The sequence below is a fragment of the Solenopsis invicta genome, chromosome 11 (assembly GCF_016802725.1).
Source record: "Solenopsis invicta isolate M01_SB chromosome 11, UNIL_Sinv_3.0, whole genome shotgun sequence".
In the NCBI taxonomy this organism is placed as follows: Eukaryota; Metazoa; Arthropoda; class Insecta; order Hymenoptera; family Formicidae; genus Solenopsis; species Solenopsis invicta.
Window position 1 is genome coordinate 12,690,303 of NC_052674.1, and position 17,643 is coordinate 12,707,945.

The window sequence follows — 17,643 nt, forward strand, 5'->3', positions numbered from 1 at the left end:
GGCAAAATTAAAAAACGTAAACTTTTTGAGAAAAATATTCAATCGACCAATGAGGACCAATCCCAGTAAACATTTCGCAGCATTAATGTCTTCAAGACATCTAAAAGACATCTTAAAGACATCTCAGAAAAGATGTCTTGAAAAAGACATCTTCAAGGCATCTAAAAGATGTCTTAAACAAAACATCTTGAAGACTTCTTTAAATAATGTCTGAAAGATATCTTCAAGACGTCTCGTAAAAGACATCTTTCATACATCTCTAAAAGATGTCTTAAAGATATCTTTAAGAGATCTCGTAAAAAACATCTTCCATTTGTGCACGCGCACGGTAACGGCCAATCAGACTTAGACACACTTTACCTCGTCGCAACATTCCGCAGTAGCTACCACCCGCATCGTAATGCTCTCTGTCCCTATATTTCTATGTCCATGGCGAGAATTATAACCTAACGTTGTTCCGTGGCCGTCATTGACGTCGTTGTTGACTCTGATTGAATCTGCTGTGAAGTCCGTTGGTCCGTTTGAGGCAACAAACGTATGTGGACGCGTTTATTGTTTATCCATTACGAGTACCAAAAATTAACTAAGTGAACTGTGCTAATATAATCAAGTTTAAGAGCAACTTAATTATATTAACCTCATCAAAGGTCAGTAAATTGGTTTATCATGAAATGTAATAATGCTTAAGCTCATTAAAAAACGTCAATATTAATAAAAATAAGGCTAATATATTAACGAGTCTAATTTCTGATTGAGGAACATATAGAATTCCGTTGCATTGGATTTTGTTGCTGTGCTTTTATTTGTATTCCTATTATTGTTGTTTGATATTTTGCAAAGGTTTAACTTCAAACGAATATGTGGTTTTGGTGTGATATTCTAAAGTTTCTTTTATATATTTTCCGTTTTACATACATGATACGCATGTATCATTTTATCCTTGTTAAGTTCCTTGAATTTCAAACAGGATGAAATAATGAGTCATCTTACATAAAACAGAATAATAGGCTAATCTTAACAGATTTCATCGATAAGAATATTGACATTTTTGATGCTTTAATAACTATATATATATAAACGTAGAAATTATTGTGCTAGTTTATACTCACCATCTGATGAGTAGCCTGTGAATCCTTCAAAAATCATAAGGACATCGTTGACAGACATCCAATTCTTTCATAATTTCGTAAGCTTTTTCCTTGGAACTCGCCGTTGCCTGGCTAACTCTTGATATGTGCGTATTATTCCATGTATTATTGTTTACCAAACATTGTGTACTAAAATAGTACGATTTGCCATCGATCTGATACTCATAATATCACCAAGACATTATTTTAGTATTCTAAAAACGACATGAAATATGTAATCTTATCGTTTCCTTAAAAGTTTTCTTTCAATTTTAAATCGCAAAATATTTTCTTTATTTTTTAGTAAACTGCAATATATACTATACAATATATTAATATTTATACTATATATTATCTGTTTATACCTGTATTTTTAGTTGAATATTTAACTTTATAATTCTAACTCAAAAATTTATGTTTAAAGAAAAATTAGCAATGTTTACCTCGGGTGTATTTTGGGATACTTAACCCCATATATGTCAAATGCGGTCGTAAACGGCCGGATTGGTCGTAAGCTGTGTTACGTTAATCATGGACTGATGATTATTAAGAAAGGTGGTGATTTCTCAGTTTGGAAAATTTCCCCATGGACAGAATCAAACCAAATATGTGATATAGCAACGGACCTTAAAAAGTAAATTAATAAATAAAATATCAAGATCAAAACATTATCCAATCATTATTTTATTATTTGGATCAGCAGGTAAGTTACAACTTTCAAAATATTTCTCCGAAATTTGTTAACCGCTGTATCGGATACCTCTCTCACTGACTGCGGCACTCTCAATACCGTTTTTGATACAATAATTACAAGCGTTAAGCTCTTATATATTGCTTCGTTGGTCGTCGTCGATTCTTAGTCAAAAATCAGTAAATTGTTTACTCAAGTATCGATATAAAAAGTAGAGACTTTAAGATAAAAGTATACTTAAAAAAATGCTTATATAAACGTTTTTAATGATGTTTCACTTTCTCGAAATTTGTATATTTATATACTTTCATTTTACTGTCAAGTGTATTTGTATATATGAGATACTTACATATTTTTCAGATATTCTCTGGCAGCTTCTAATCACATTAAGTGACCTATATTATCCAATTTTTAAAATATGGAATTTATTTGTGCCTATGGTATTTATTCGTCATCCAGATGATTTAAAGGTAATAACATATAAAGTAATTACATTTTTTAATATCATATATTAAGACTTTTAATTATAAAGACAATGTAAAATAAAGGGAGCATGTAGTCCTAGACAGATATACTTGTTAACAATTTTGTTTATTAATAATTGTTACGTCCAGCAACGTAACGATTCTTTTCTTTTGACGACGGATACACTATGTGACGGAAGCCGAGCAACGATGACCCACTTAATCTCACTTCGATTTCCAGGAATACAGTAAGACATAAATACGCCACTGAGGCAAGTGAGAAATGTCACCAAAATCAAAACATCATAAATTATAAAAGAAATGTCGCAAATCAAAGCACCATAAATTATAAAGAAGTGTCAAATAATAACGTCATATTAGCCGGACGAATAAACTCGCTGACACAAAAAATAATTTATGGGAGCCCTTCGAGGTAACACGTTGCTCGACCCCGGAAACGTATAAAACTCCATCGGTAAATATTAAAATCAGGAAGCCGAAAGGCATAAGTATACATCACTTTCGGCTTCCAGAAACTTAGCGCCCATAGAACACTAAATCAAAATCTGTCACAATTCTTAGTGATTAGATGACGGGTCGCGCACGTTCTCATAACAATAATTACCGAGAAAGAAGTGACGAGACCCGTTGAATGAACGGCGTAACTCGATGCCGGACACGTGTCCCGTAGGCAAAGGGTTAGGCCGCGCGTAGGCGTTTAGACAACAAAATTGGTGCACACGGCCCTCTTAGAACAAAGGAAGCAATAGTATAAAATAGAGAATTTTCCAGCGGAGCGATCACTACCGTCACTACCATCCCGATCCTACTCGTCGCATAGTCCGTGGCATCCTGAATGCTCGAGTCTGTGCGATCGAACCTCTTTAATTAAAACTTAGTCGTTTGTGGCAATAAGTTCTCCTAGTGCAAAGTGCCGAACTCAAAAACTTGGTGAAATTTCATAACTAATTCTCTCGCGAGTGAGAACATCATATTACACCTGGAACCGTGCTCGCCGTCCACCACCGTAGAATGTCGCGGATCCACGCAGTCACTGTGACCAGATCTCTTACGGGTCCGGACCACTACACGAGTTCCACTACAAAGGTGGTTCAAGGATTTTCCGAACAGTGAATCTCTGAACATTCACTCCACCCCTTTTTTATTATTATTATTATTATTTTTTTTTTATTATTTAACATTTAATCATCCTCAAGTGAGAAATTCGCGCTCCCGTCCAGAGCCACTTGCCGGGGTTCGATACTTCTTTGACGCCACTTACGAGGACTTCTCTCGGACTACTCAGGAACCCGAACAATCCCCGCGACATTTTCAACCCTTTTCACCCACTCTCTCAATATCTTTGACACTTACTTACTCCCCAATCTCGAGTAGTCCTGCTTCTCCAGCAAATTCCACCGCTAGCGTGGAATTCCTATACGAAGAGATTTGTATATGCTCTCCTCCCCACCCCCCAAATCCCAGTATAGAAATACTGGAAGAAATCCCTTACGAACCACCCCCTCCTCGATTTTATTTCACTCCCGGTCCTCACCAGACGTTGGAGTCACTCGTCTCGTCATATCCCGTCGCTCCATCCCCTCACCACGGAGGCACGTATGCCATCGGCCCTCGTGAGTTTGTCTTTGAAGAGCTTCGCTCTGTTCTTCCAAACCTCCCAAGCGAAGCCACTATATCAGTCTCTCTCCCCTCTATCTATCCCATTTTTTTCCCCCAAACTCCGCCGACATCAACGAAATTTTAGAGTAATAAATTTATCTCAACATATTGCTTCCAATCCCCTGCTCACACACACACACACACACACACACACACACACACACACACACACACACACACACACACACACACACACACACACACACACACACAAACACACTCACACACACACACACACAAACACGCGCGCGCGCACACGCGCACACGCGCGCACACACACACACACTATTTTACACGACCTGGAGGCTTTTTTGGAGAATAACTGAATTAAAAATTGATTGTATATCAATCTTTTGTAAAAGCTTTTTAAATAATAGTATTTCTATTGTTTCTTTATATAGACCTATAGGCAAATTTATATCTAGGAAGGATTGAAATGACTTGTTTAACTTTTTCAAAAATAACGGTATTCCTGAGGAGACCATTATCGGTGGGAATTTTATACTTTATTTTATAATTACTTGATATTATGCGTATTATTCTACGTATTTTTGTTTACTATAATAGTACGATTTGCCATCGTAGTTATCTCATAATCTCACCAAAACATTATTTTAGTATTCTTAAAACGACATGAAATATATAATTTTATCGTTTCCTTAAAAGTTTTCTTTCAATTTCAAATTGCAAAATTTTTTTTTATTTTTTAGTAAACTGCAATATACAGGGTGCGAGAAAAGTTCCGGGACGGCGAAATATCTCGAAAACTAAGCATTTTAGGAAAAAGTGATTCAGACAAAAGTTGTAGGGTTTAAAAAGATCTATTTACTGATCTTATCAGTTTGACTTTGGATGGCGTCGCCAAGGTCAGATCGAAATTACATTAACTTTTTTAAATGGAACACCTAACTTTTTATTGCATATTCTTGTAGCTTATCTCGAGACCTTTCCAAAACATTACAAGAAAGTTTATTTTCGTTGAGTACTTTCCGAGTTGTGAGGCTTGAAAGCTACAGATATTAAAAATATGTAAAAGAAAATATAAACAATGATAAAATTAGTAAACTCATTTTCATTTATGTGTGAATAAAATATTTTACATTAGTATTATAATATAATATTACCAAATTTTTTCAACTTCGCTTTTTGTGAAAAACTTTTTTTTTAGTCGTTTTTACTAAAATATTGTTTTTATATTTTTTAAATCACGTAGCTTTAGGAACGTTAAATATTGCACTTACTTTTCTTATAGAAACGTCTCATTTTACTTTTAATATTCTTTACTTCTAATTCTTCTTCTAATGCTAAATATTTTCTTGAGAATACATTTTTTTTCATTTGACGTTTTGTATAATTCGCAAATTATGAAAACCTATTTTAATTTAATTCCAATTTGTAACATAATATTTTTAGATGTATTTATAATATTTATAATGTATTATAATACTTTTAAACATTAATATAAAGAATACAAATAATATTTATTTCCAGTGCTGTTATCCAATCATTGGATGAAAAAAGTTAAATAGCAGTTGTTTTTTTGATAGAAAAGGCGACAAAAGTAATATTTTATTAAAATATATAGTAACATATTTTTAAGTAACTTTTAAAGTAATTAAAACCAATTAAGCAAAAACAAAATTACTTTTTTGTTCTCGAATTCATTTTTGAATAACCTAGCATCCCACATAGACAAAAGCATCCTCCAGCACATATTGATTGAAGCTCGATAAGAGCGTCAAACAACGTGGATTCCGTTGTCGAAAGAAGAATCCCAGCACTCACTAATTAAAATTTAATCTTAGTCGTGGACCAATGCGGATTCTATCTTCTTTCAAGAACAGTCCCAGCACCCATTAATTAAAGCTTGATTAAAAGCGTCAATCAACGCGGACTCTGTTCTTGAAAGAATAAAGTTTGTCCCAGCACCCATTAACTCAGGTAGCCAAATGCAGTGAGTTTGTTGTCATGTTGCCAACAATGTTGCAGCAACCAAGTTCGATAAACTCGGGACAAGGTGAGACAGCATTTTGTCTGTAAGGTTGCACTCGAGTGATTTCCAATTCTATTAATGGCAAATAAATAGCAACATTTCAACATTGAATTTAGTACTTGCAAAGTTGTTGCTATCAAGTTGCTGTCATTTTTTTCGAGAACAGTCCCAGCACCCATTGATCTAAGCTCGATAAAGAGCGTCGATCAACGCGGACTCTATTCTCGAAAGAATAAAAGTTTGTCCCAGCACTCATTAACTCAGGTAGCTAAATGCAGTGGGTTTGTTGTCATGTTGCCAACAATGTTACAGCAACCAAGTCCGATAAACTCGGGACAAGGTGAGACAGCATTTTGTCTGTATGGTTGCACTCGAGTGATTTCCAATTCTATTAATGGCAAATAAATAGCAACATTTCAACATTGAATTTATTACTTGCAAAGTTGTTGCTATCAAGTTGCTGTCATTTTTTTCGAGAACAGTCTCAGCACCCATTGATCTAAGATCGATAAAGAGCGTCGATCAACGCGGACTCTATTCTCGAAAGAATAAAGTTTGTCCCAGCACTCATTAACTCAGGTAGCTAAATGCAGTGAGTTTGTTGTCATGTTGCCAACAATGTTGCAGCAATCAAGTTTGATAAACTAGGGACAAGGTGAGACAGCATTTTGTCTGTAAGGTTGCACTCAAGTGATTTCCAATTCTATTAATGGCAAATAAATGGCAACATTTCAACATTGAATTTAGTACTTGCAAAGTTGTTGCTATCAAGTTGCTGTCATTTTTTTCGAGAACAGTCCCAGCACCCATTGATCTAAGCTCGATAAAGAGCTTAGATCAACGCGGACTCTATTCTCGAAAAAATAAAGTTTGTCCCAGCACCGATTAACTCAGATAGCCAAATGCAATGAGTTTGTTGTCATGTTGCCAACAATGTTGCAGCAACCAAGTTTGATAAACTTGGAACAAGATGAGACAGCATTTTGTCCGTAAGGTTGCATTCAAGTAATTTCCAATTCTATTAATAACAAATAAATAGCAACATTTCAACATCAAATTTAGTACTTGCAAAGTTGTTGCTATCAAGTTGCTGTCATTTTTTTCAATAACAGTCCCAACATCCATTGATCAAAGTTTAATCTTAATCGTCAATCGATGCGGATCTTATTTTAAAAACAGTTTCAGCACCCAATGATTGAAACATGTTCAAGACTTCAATCAATGGGTACTAGAATTGCTCTTGAAAGAGGATAGATCATAGGATACATCTTTTTGTCTATCTAGGATGTTTGCTTACTTAAAGATGAACGTAAAAACAATAAAGATAATTTTGTTTCATAGTCTTAATTACTTTAAAAATTTGATAAAAAATGTTACTTTGTTACTATTAGGTGTGCAAATTAATTCCGTATTTTACATTTTATATCATAACTCTGTTTTAAAACTAAATGTTTTTTCATCACTTTGTAGTTCGTACGTGTGTATCTCCAAGTGCTCAAAACCCAATATGCCTTGATGAAGAAGGCATTATGACCTCACGAAACAACTGTCAACACGGCGATCGACAAGTAGCATTTGAGACGGAGCACTCTTTTCGCATTTCAATTAAAAGTTTCAATTAAAAACGATTGCTCCGCAAAAAATGCACCGAATTAATTTGCGCACTTAATACTTTAACGATTGAAAGATTACTTTGGTTGTCTTTATCATATTATGATGAACATAATTTTATCATAATCTTTTACATATTATATTTATAAATTTTATGTCAGCTCAGGAAAATGTTTCTGATAGTGTTTCATTTCAGACGATAATGATTATTTTATAATTTCTAATAGAAAAGGTAAGCAAAAATGACAAGTATTTTTGTGCATTATTTTAAGAATAAAATAATTTCTAATTATAACACAATATTTAATATCATAAAGCTAATATATAATTAACAATTTATTAAATTATCAAGAAAGGAATAATTATTGAATGATTACTTACATTAATGAAAAATACATGAGATATCTTGAATGAATTAATAGTACAACAATACACCAAATTGTGATCACTAATAGCAATATAAATTCAGACTGTCAAACTTGAGGACGTTGGAACTGTCCTAGGACATTGGAACTGTCCTAGACTAAGGCTGCGTTCCGAAATTCACTGCCAGTACTGAAAATCTATAGTATACGTAACGTGAACTATAGATTTTCAGTACTTGCAGTGTATATCGGAACGCAGCCTAACAATAAGTTTATATATAGTAGCAGACTTTAAAATATTTAAAATTAATTTAAATATAATAAAAAATGAATTAATAGAAAATCATATAGAATGTACTCAAAGAATCATTTTGAATTAAAATATCAACATATTTCTTTCAAAAGTCAATTAGAAAAATTTTTTCGTTACAAAAATCACTTGCTCTTAGTAAAATAATTAAGGATTAAAGTTTATTATCTTATCTAATGTTACCTCAGCTAATTATATTATTATTTAAGTAAATATTACACAACAAATGTAAACATTTAGTTATGTATACAAGCATAAAATATCAACGTCTTAAATATTGTAAAGTAATTAACAACAAATGAATAAGTAACCAAGAACACGAATGAAAAAGGAAGGAGATTTGGTGGTCGCCTTTTTCTTTCCTGCTTCTATATAATACAAATATACCTACCTATCTACGAGTAAATAGGTAAACTAAATCGTAAAGATCGCTAGGATAAGTTTAAGATCAGGAAAAGTTTGTCATGCCGATTATCGCGAGCAATAAACATAATTGTTAAGCATCTATGAATAACAATGAAGCAATTGTAATATTAACTATCGCCTAGAACGTATAACTCCAGCAAACTTTTCCTCTTAAAAAGTAATGATTTTTATACAAGGCAGAAAATAGGTCTTTTAGAGAGATTTATTAGTAAGTTGATAGTTATGTAAACCACAATACCTTGATTTAAATAATTTTTTGATGGCACGATCACTTTACTAATAAAAAAAAATATATATATACATATACATATAATTTGAACTAAGATAGAGAATGAAACTTCCTCCTTCTTGTAACAAAAATTACTTTGAAGTTTTCTCTAAAAAAAAAACCTTTCAAATATCCAACGAAAAATAAGGAGGCTTTTTCCCTCCCTGCTGTCGCTCTCCCTTACATTCCATGCAAGGTAAAAATCTCGCAAATCCATTACATTAAGTAAAACTAATTGAACCACTTTTTACCCGCGTCAACCAGCCAATCAATCCCGCACTCGTTACTTATATTTAACGTAAAAGGAAAAACTCGACGAGATGCACTGCGATGCCCACGCTGGCAAACTGACGCTAAACTGCATCGAAAACGGCATCCGTGGGCCTGCAAGCACGGAGTGAGACCCTAAGAGTGGGGGAAGCCACAGATGCTTTGCCCAGGTAAAGGCCAGAAGATGTGAAAAAACGGAGAGATAAAAAAGGGATGTAAGGATTAAACAGTAAAACCCCGGAACATACACGTGTTTCAATATTCGAACTTATAGTTTAATAATGTCATTTCTGAAATAAGAGGATGTCTCACATCATTATATTAACCAATCGAATGTCACATCAGTAATTGTGATTGAGCTGTCAACGCGCATGTATTCTTATATGTACGTAAAAAAAAAAAATATATATATATATATAAAATATACATATATAATAAGCAAGCGAAATAAGGAAACTAACTCCTTGTAAGAAAAAGAAACTTGTATTGTAAAAAGAGCACGAAAGGATTAAGAAAAAGATGTATTTTTCCTTTCCTGCTCCTCCCTTAGAACCTCAGGATACACATCTAAGAGAAATCTTACATGTGGATCCTCCCTTGAAGAAAAAATACCCGCGAAAAAAAAGAATTATCCTTCTTAGTTGTGTACCCCCAACATTTGTCTAAGGCGGGTGGGTATTACGTTCTGCGGAGTAACAATTCTTTTTTTTCGAAATCGATGCGGCCAAGCAACCGAAAATCGCGAACAAATGGTCTATCTTAACCGCGCAAATAAGCTAAGATTGTCCGGTCGAGTCAATACGGTTGGTCTACGCTTGACACGTGCCGGTTTTGGCGGAAGCAAGCGTTGAAACGCGGATGATTGAGCCCATCGACACGAAACACTTGTCGCGCAATTAATAGGTAACGATCTTCTAAGGAACCTAACCGACAGGATGGATTACGCAGATGAAAAACAGATTAGAAACCGAACGTTCTGAGAACGCGTGGGTAACAATAAGAGACAGTACACCTGCGGATTAAAATCCCATAGGAACCATAGGCAGAATTGGGTATAAAAAGAAGGAGCTCCTGAGCATTTCGCTCATTTTTCGCCATTCGTTGTTCGCGATTCATAATTCACTCCAGTTCGATCTGTCGCACATTCCGTGACATTATATGTCCGAATTTGTTCGGACGTTCGGATTCGTATTCATCACACTTAAATTTGACGTGGCGCTGTGAGAATTTAGTCAACGAGTTCTTCTGCAACTTCCAAATACTCTGAGTGCCGACCGTTGACCAGCCGTCCACCGTTGTAAGCTGAATCCGCTCCGCCAAACACCAAATTATTTGCACCTTCATAAATTTCATCCAAAAGTAAGTCTTAGCCATCCATTATTTTTACTCTCCATAAGACTACCTTCTCTCTCTAGTAAGATTTTTATTATATTTTTCAAAATACTTATATACCCAGTATTATTTCACTACCCTTCCTTTCCTCCCTCTATTACTCTCTTTACTTTCTGCAGGATACAATCGAACTCTCTTTCAATTGGGTCGCAACTCTTTTTTCTTTCTGCAAGATACAATCGAGTTCTTTAGATTGAATCCGCAACTACCTTTTAATCCCTGCTGGATACAATCGAACTCTCGTTCGAAGTGTGAATCTTCCAGTGAGATCTACCTTGACAAAGTGAGACAACCTTTCAATTTTCGATTTTTGTATAAACATTTGATGCTACTTTTTACGATCTATTGCTGTCAATCGAAGGATACAACGGTAAGTGTTTGTATACTTTTTTTTACACGTATAAAAATTGCGATTTTTGGTTTTTTCGATTATAATTTTAGTTAATTATACGTAAAGATTTTGTTAAAATATCTAAAAAAAAGAGTGTGATGAAAAGAATCGTTTTTAATTCATTCGGGGAACGCAAAACGAATATTATTTCTTATATTAGTTGTTGAGAAATCCGATGGTGCTAGTTAAAATTACGTCAGTTAATGAAAACATAAAAAATTACGTCTTATACATTATAATTTTATATATCATATTTTAACATTAAAAGTACAGAATATTTTATAAAGATGCTATATTTAATAGTGAAAATATTAGTCGTAATGGCGTTTGTACGTACATGTTTGAATCGGCTTTCCTCATCCAGTTGCTAATGCTCGAGATCCATAGTATGTTTACATATTTTTTTGTACATCAAAACGCATGGCTATTCCTCACTTCAATCATAACATTGATTTAATAACAAACGATGTAAAAACGGGCCTTTTTGTCACACTTTTCTTTAGTTGAATAAAAAATCTGAAAATAATTTAGTTAATGTGGATTAAATCTTGAGAATTTTGAATAATTATTATTATTAAAGAAAAAGATCTAGAATTTTCGGGTGCATTATGCACACATTTCCCTAGTTGACATTTATTTTTACTGTTCAAAAACTTATAATTGCAATTAATTGCAATTAATTTAATATATATTTAATCTCTGCATTGAATTTAACGTGCATATACATTGTAGTTCATGCATATATATATATATTAAATTTTATATAAAGTTTATTAGATATTATATATAGAATATTAAACTTTATACACATGTACATTGATATATTTTCCGTCTTTGTGTTGAAATGTTATGTACATGAACATTAAATTTTATAAAAATGTTCATTTACGTATATTAAATTTTATGTAAAATTTATTAGATTTTATATTAAAAATATTAAATTTCATACACATGTACATTGATATATTTTCTGTCTTTGTGTTGAAATGTCATGTACATGAACATTTAATTTTATACGCATTCACATTAAATTTTCTAAAAACGTTTATGCGTTATGTATATTAAATTTCATGTAAAAGTTATTAAATTTATGTTAATTATTTTAATTTATTATTTAATACGACTATTTAGATCAGGTTTATCCAAAATCCATTCACGAGACCAACCCTTATTCGTCACCTCGATAGAGCGAGATAGAGAAACAAAAAAAGACTCTAAAGCTTCGAATGTTTGCAGAGCTGATAGATGTATTTTTTTTTTTTTGTTTATTCTTCGTCTCAGTATTATATCAAGGTGACGAAGGAATGAAAACGTTTGGCTTTCGAGCTGAATTTTAGACTGGCCTGATCTAAACAGTCATATTAAATAATAAATGGTAATAAATTAAAATTTCTCATGATTTAATTCACGTTAACAAAATTAATACAAAATAGTTATGTTTTTCAAAAGAAGGTAAAAAGAAAGTGCCAAGTGTGTGTGTGTGTATGTATGTGTGCGCGCGTGCGTGCGCTTTTAACCATTATTTTTTATACAAAACACAAGTGGTATTATTTTTGCTTTCTCATTGAAAAATCTTGTTCCAACTTTAGTAGTATTTACTTAAAAATAAATAAAATTTTAAGATTGAGTAATCTAATTTAACTTAAATATGTATTTTTACAAAAAAAGTGTATAAAATTTTTAAATTGCGCCAATTTATAATTATGAAGAAAATATTATGTTACCCTTTTAAATAAATACTGTACTATTTTTAACAAATCCAAGCAGTATTATCTTTATTTTTTAAATAAAATCCAAGTGGCGGTGTCTATAATTTGTTTTTAACAAAACCCAAGTAATGCCATCTTTATATTCTTATTGAAAAATGTTTTTGTTTTCTCCCAAGTAGATGTATTTAATTTAAAAAAGTTTTAATGTACAAAAACCTGGCGCTGTTTGAAAAAAAAAACAATGAGAAAATTGAAATAAAAAGAATGCGATAAATGTAAAATCTTGTGCGTATGTGACCGATGTGGCTTAGTATTAAGTTTATATTTATATTTTTATATTTAGACAACTCGCAGCATAATTAAAGTAAGTATGATATATTAGTAAGTACGCTTTATTTTGTTTAATTTGCCATGTAACTATTAAAAACAACAAATAGATGACATTGAATATTAGGCCATATTGAGCATACCCACACAACACGAAGTCGACTATGAGCCGACTTTAAGCTGACTATAAAAGGCAAGAGTTGACTTTTAAGTCAATCTGTCAGTCGACTGTGAGTCGACTGATAGTAGACGAATGTCCCAAAAGTAGTTGACTGTCAGTCGACTTTTCAAGTTGACAATAAGTTGACTGTGAGTCGACTATTTGTCGACTATTAGTCACTACAATTTATATAGTCGTATAAAATACGATTGATAAATCAATAATTTAAACGTAATAAGTTATAGTTTCCAAAAAAATATTTCTTCCTTTTGGTTCAAAAGGATTAAATAAAGATTAAATTTGAATTAAACATTTATATACAAGATTTAATAACAATACAAATTGTTATTTACACGTAAAAATATAAAATTTTATGTGGAACAGCGAACCACATACACATCACATTTGAAAAGAACGAAAGCGAATTTCGTCTCGAGATTACAACAATTAATTCCCAAAAGTTTTACTGAACTGCGATTTAGAAAAACAGTCGCGGTAGCGCCTAGATATAATGCTTGTGGCCGCACTCGACTCACGAGAAAATCTTCCGCGGCGTGGCCACCTAGTGGAAGCCGCGCAAGCCGCGAAGACGCGAAGACTGGCGTCGCGAAAAAGCTTTGAGACCATAGACATAGTACAAAGTCTATGTTTGAGATTCAAAACCAAAGCAAATCGCTCGATTTTTGAGAGCACCGTAATATGTTTTTACGTGTAAAATAACTATTAATAATTGAATGTCTTGGATTTTAACCATATTCGATATTTCTAAAATGATTTATAAATGTTTTTCATTTCATAAATAATATACGTTTTCAATAAACCTTTAATTAGCTATACCGAATGTGTATAAAATACGTTTATTATTCGTTTAAATATTGCTGCAATGAAAACATATAAATATAATTTACGTTTAAACTTTTATTAACATATTTACATTAAAAAGTATATTATACCTGGATATTAAATTCTATTTTTGATAGGTTATTTAAAGGGACAACTTTTACAAATCATAAACGTATTTAAGAAATGTTTATTTAATTAGTATATAATTGTATTTGATAGTATTTTTATACGTGTTATAAATATTTCTGGCATTTTATAAACCATTTTTCAACGTATAAAATACGTTCCGTATTATATATATGTGATAAGAACGATTATTATAAACGTACTATATATTGCACTAACGTATAAAAACCGTTTTACCTATATACGTATCTGCCACATATCTATACCTGTTTTATACCATACTTGCGTTTAATAAACGTATAAAACAATCCAGTTCTTATTGGGTTTATTGTGAATAGTCGACTAATAATCATTTATATATTAACTATTAAAAGTACTGTGCTGGTGATTATTGCAAATAACCTGATTATGAAATCAATAATCATTTCATAAAAGAACTATTGGGGAATGATTATTGCAAATAATCTCATTATGAAATCAATAATCACTCATTCAAAAACTATTAGGAAATGATTATTGCGAATAACCCAATTATTAGATGCTACATAATCACTATTAGAGAATGAATAATCACTATTGTAAGTCAATAGTGATTATTAGCTTTCCAATAGTTCATTTCCGTAAGGGACGCTAACGAGCTACGAGCAAATTAAAACTAAGATTTCTTTTTATATTGTCTTTTTGGCTAGATAAAATATCTATCATTTATATCTTTTCGCTTTGTCGAAAAGATATAAATAACTTAAAAGAGTATAAGATCTTTTGTCATAAAAAGAACAAAGTTTTCGTCGACTTTGAGTTATATTTCAGTCGACTATTTATTAACCATTTGTCGACTTTCAAAAATCGACAAATAGTCAATAAACAGTTAATTGCTGTCGAGTTATAGTCAACTATTGAAAGTCGCCTTTAAGTCAACTTAGAAAAGTCGGCTACTAGTCGACTAACAGTCACGCGTGTTGTGTGGGTATTTCCTTTACTTCTAATTTTACCTGAGATTTTTTGTGCGTATTGCAAATAAATTAAATTAAAGTTTGTTTTTTTTAAACAAATTGCAGGTTAGAATGTTTTACTGCAACTTTTGCAATTTTGGAACTCCATATTTGAAAAAACACTTAGACCACCATATTTATCATAAAAACATTACTCATTTTTATTATTGTGGTTATGATAGATGTAAGAAATTCCAAAGTGGTACATATTTAAGAGCACACTTACGTCGAACCCATGGATTACACTCAAAGAAACATGTAACATTTCTGTCTATAACTTGTTCTGCTGATTAAAGAGGGAAATTTGTATGTACAATCAACATTTGCAAGAAAGAATTTGATAACTTTCATCTTCTTATAAAACATTTGAAACAGCACATTAATAAAAATCAACAAATCCAATGTCCGTTTCGAAATTGCAAAAGAAGGTATTTTGTGTTATCTTCTTTTACCAGTCACATATCAAAAATCCATAAAAATTGTTATGATCAAGCAGAAATAGTTACTGTTGAAAATCCTGTTATTGAATCTGAAGAGTCATTAAACAACACACTGCTTGAAATTGATGATCAACCTAATATGATAGTGCAACATGAACCTTGTAATGCCCAATACGATGCTGATGAATCAGATTTATTTCTAAAAAATGTTGGTCAATTTTACTTAAAACTAGAAAGTAAGTTATTACTTCCAGCATCAACAATTCAGTATATAGTTACTGAAATAAATTACATTCATGAGAAAAGACAAGAAATCGTTCAACAAAAATTACAAGAATCTTTTTTGGCTGAAAAAATTTCATCTGATAAAATAAGTCAAATTATGAAAAACGTTTTCAAAAGTGATCCTTGGATTAAAAGTAATAACATCTTTCAAACAGATTATAAGAGAAAAAATTTTTTTAAAAAAGAGTTTGATTACGTCGATCCAATCTTTATTGAAATCGATCTTTATTGAATCTGAGTCTCAGATTTAACATCGAGCAAAACGGACACGCTCCGTTCTTTGTTTGTTGCTTTCCCCATAGTATTATTATTGTTGATTTACCCAAATTATGACACCTGTTGACACTAAAATTCGCACACAGAGACACGCATTTACAAAACGTCGTCTCACCAATGAATTAGCGTTACGGAACATCTACATCATGTCAACATGGTAAAAATGACAGACAGATTGTAACATCCGGACATACACTCAATACGGAGGAATCTAATTTGTCTCGATCCGAAATCATGTAAATAACTCGTACATGGCTGAAGAAGAACAAGTAAGTCCGAAACGTCCCACTGACTTTGTAACGGAATAAATATTTTATAAGTGACAACCGTTATTGCTCGTTCATCGGCCTTAAATTTATTAATTAAATATATATGTTCATTTCTTTTTTTTTACCGAAGTATGGCCATTCTCTTAATTTCAACTTGTTTCATATATCTTATTCACTTTCTTTAAAATAATTAATAACATAATTGTAGTATACATATATAACGTGATGCATTAACAAGTGTTTTCTTTTTCTGAAAAATATTGTAATTTTATATTATGTATTGTAAATTAAAAAAAAACGATATATTACCGCAGATAATATCAAGAGTACAATTGAACATGAATGGGCAAATATCAATAGCTTCTCCTGGCTTTTCCTCTATTTGCCTTTTGAGACACGTTATTAAGATTTCAGCTTTTTCACTTTGTATAACAGCATATTGATTTAACATCTCCTTACAAAATGATGACCTGATGAGTTTTCTGTAGTGGGACCATTGTTCACCTAAAATATTATTAAAATGTGATATATTAATATTATAAAAACATTGCAAAGATAAAAAAAGTGCAACAAAATTAAAAATACCAATAAAAAAAGAATAAAAAGCCAACAAAACAAGCAAAAAGAGATATACAGGGTGTTTCTTAAAAAGCACCAACTAATTATATAGCGTTATTCCTTGCTAAAACTGAGTCGAAAAGTCCTCATTTTTTTCTATAATGCTTAATAAAACATTATTACATAAACAGTAATTAGTAAGTAAAGCTAATCCAACCAGCGCCGATTTTTAAAAAGACATACGTCTGTGAACCGCGAGCCTGGAAGCGCTCACCCGGCTCGCCGCTTGCTAGTTGCCTGTGCAACTTCGCACTGCTGATACTGTACATACAATAATCTTATGCGTCGTAACGATGCGAAAAATATTATTTTACAATGAAAATTATATTTACAGAAAATTTCGACAAGAGATAGAACTCTCATTCGCAGAAAAGAACAGAAATTTCTACAGAAAATGTAGAAATATTAAAGAAATCATATAAGAAACAATACAAACTTTCTCATTATTAACATATAAAGATTTGGAAAAGCAAAAAAATAAATTCTGTATTATGTTAAAATGTTCCTTAAATAATCCATGTTTTCAAAAATCTTTGCATTAACACTTAAATCTTGGAAACGCATCATTTAATGAATACTTTTACGCGTAGTTTTGTCCAGTCAGTCTAAA

General features: G+C 32.0%; 2 long non-coding RNA genes across 3 annotated transcripts; one reads left to right on the forward strand and one right to left on the reverse strand.

The window, feature by feature from the left end:
* The first annotated feature begins 473 nt into the window (after nucleotides 1-473).
* On the forward strand, nucleotides 474-4,147 carry LOC113005122. Of its 2 annotated transcripts, none has more exons than XR_005575813.1 (3): nucleotides 474-647; nucleotides 1,099-1,234; nucleotides 1,552-1,750. It is a non-coding gene; the product is annotated as an uncharacterized LOC113005122 (long non-coding RNA). The 2 variants fall into 2 exon arrangements; XR_005575812.1 differs by lacking the exon at nucleotides 474-647 and adding an exon at nucleotides 2,179-4,147 and having other exon boundaries at nucleotides 1,552-1,830.
* LOC113005124 lies at nucleotides 901-16,977 on the reverse strand. Its single transcript, XR_005575811.1, has 5 exons — nucleotides 16,725-16,977; nucleotides 11,326-11,504; nucleotides 1,571-1,753; nucleotides 1,110-1,342; nucleotides 901-985 (listed from the first exon to the last, which is right to left on the reverse strand). It is a non-coding gene; the product is annotated as an uncharacterized LOC113005124 (long non-coding RNA).
* Between the last annotated feature and the right edge of the window lie 666 nt (nucleotides 16,978-17,643).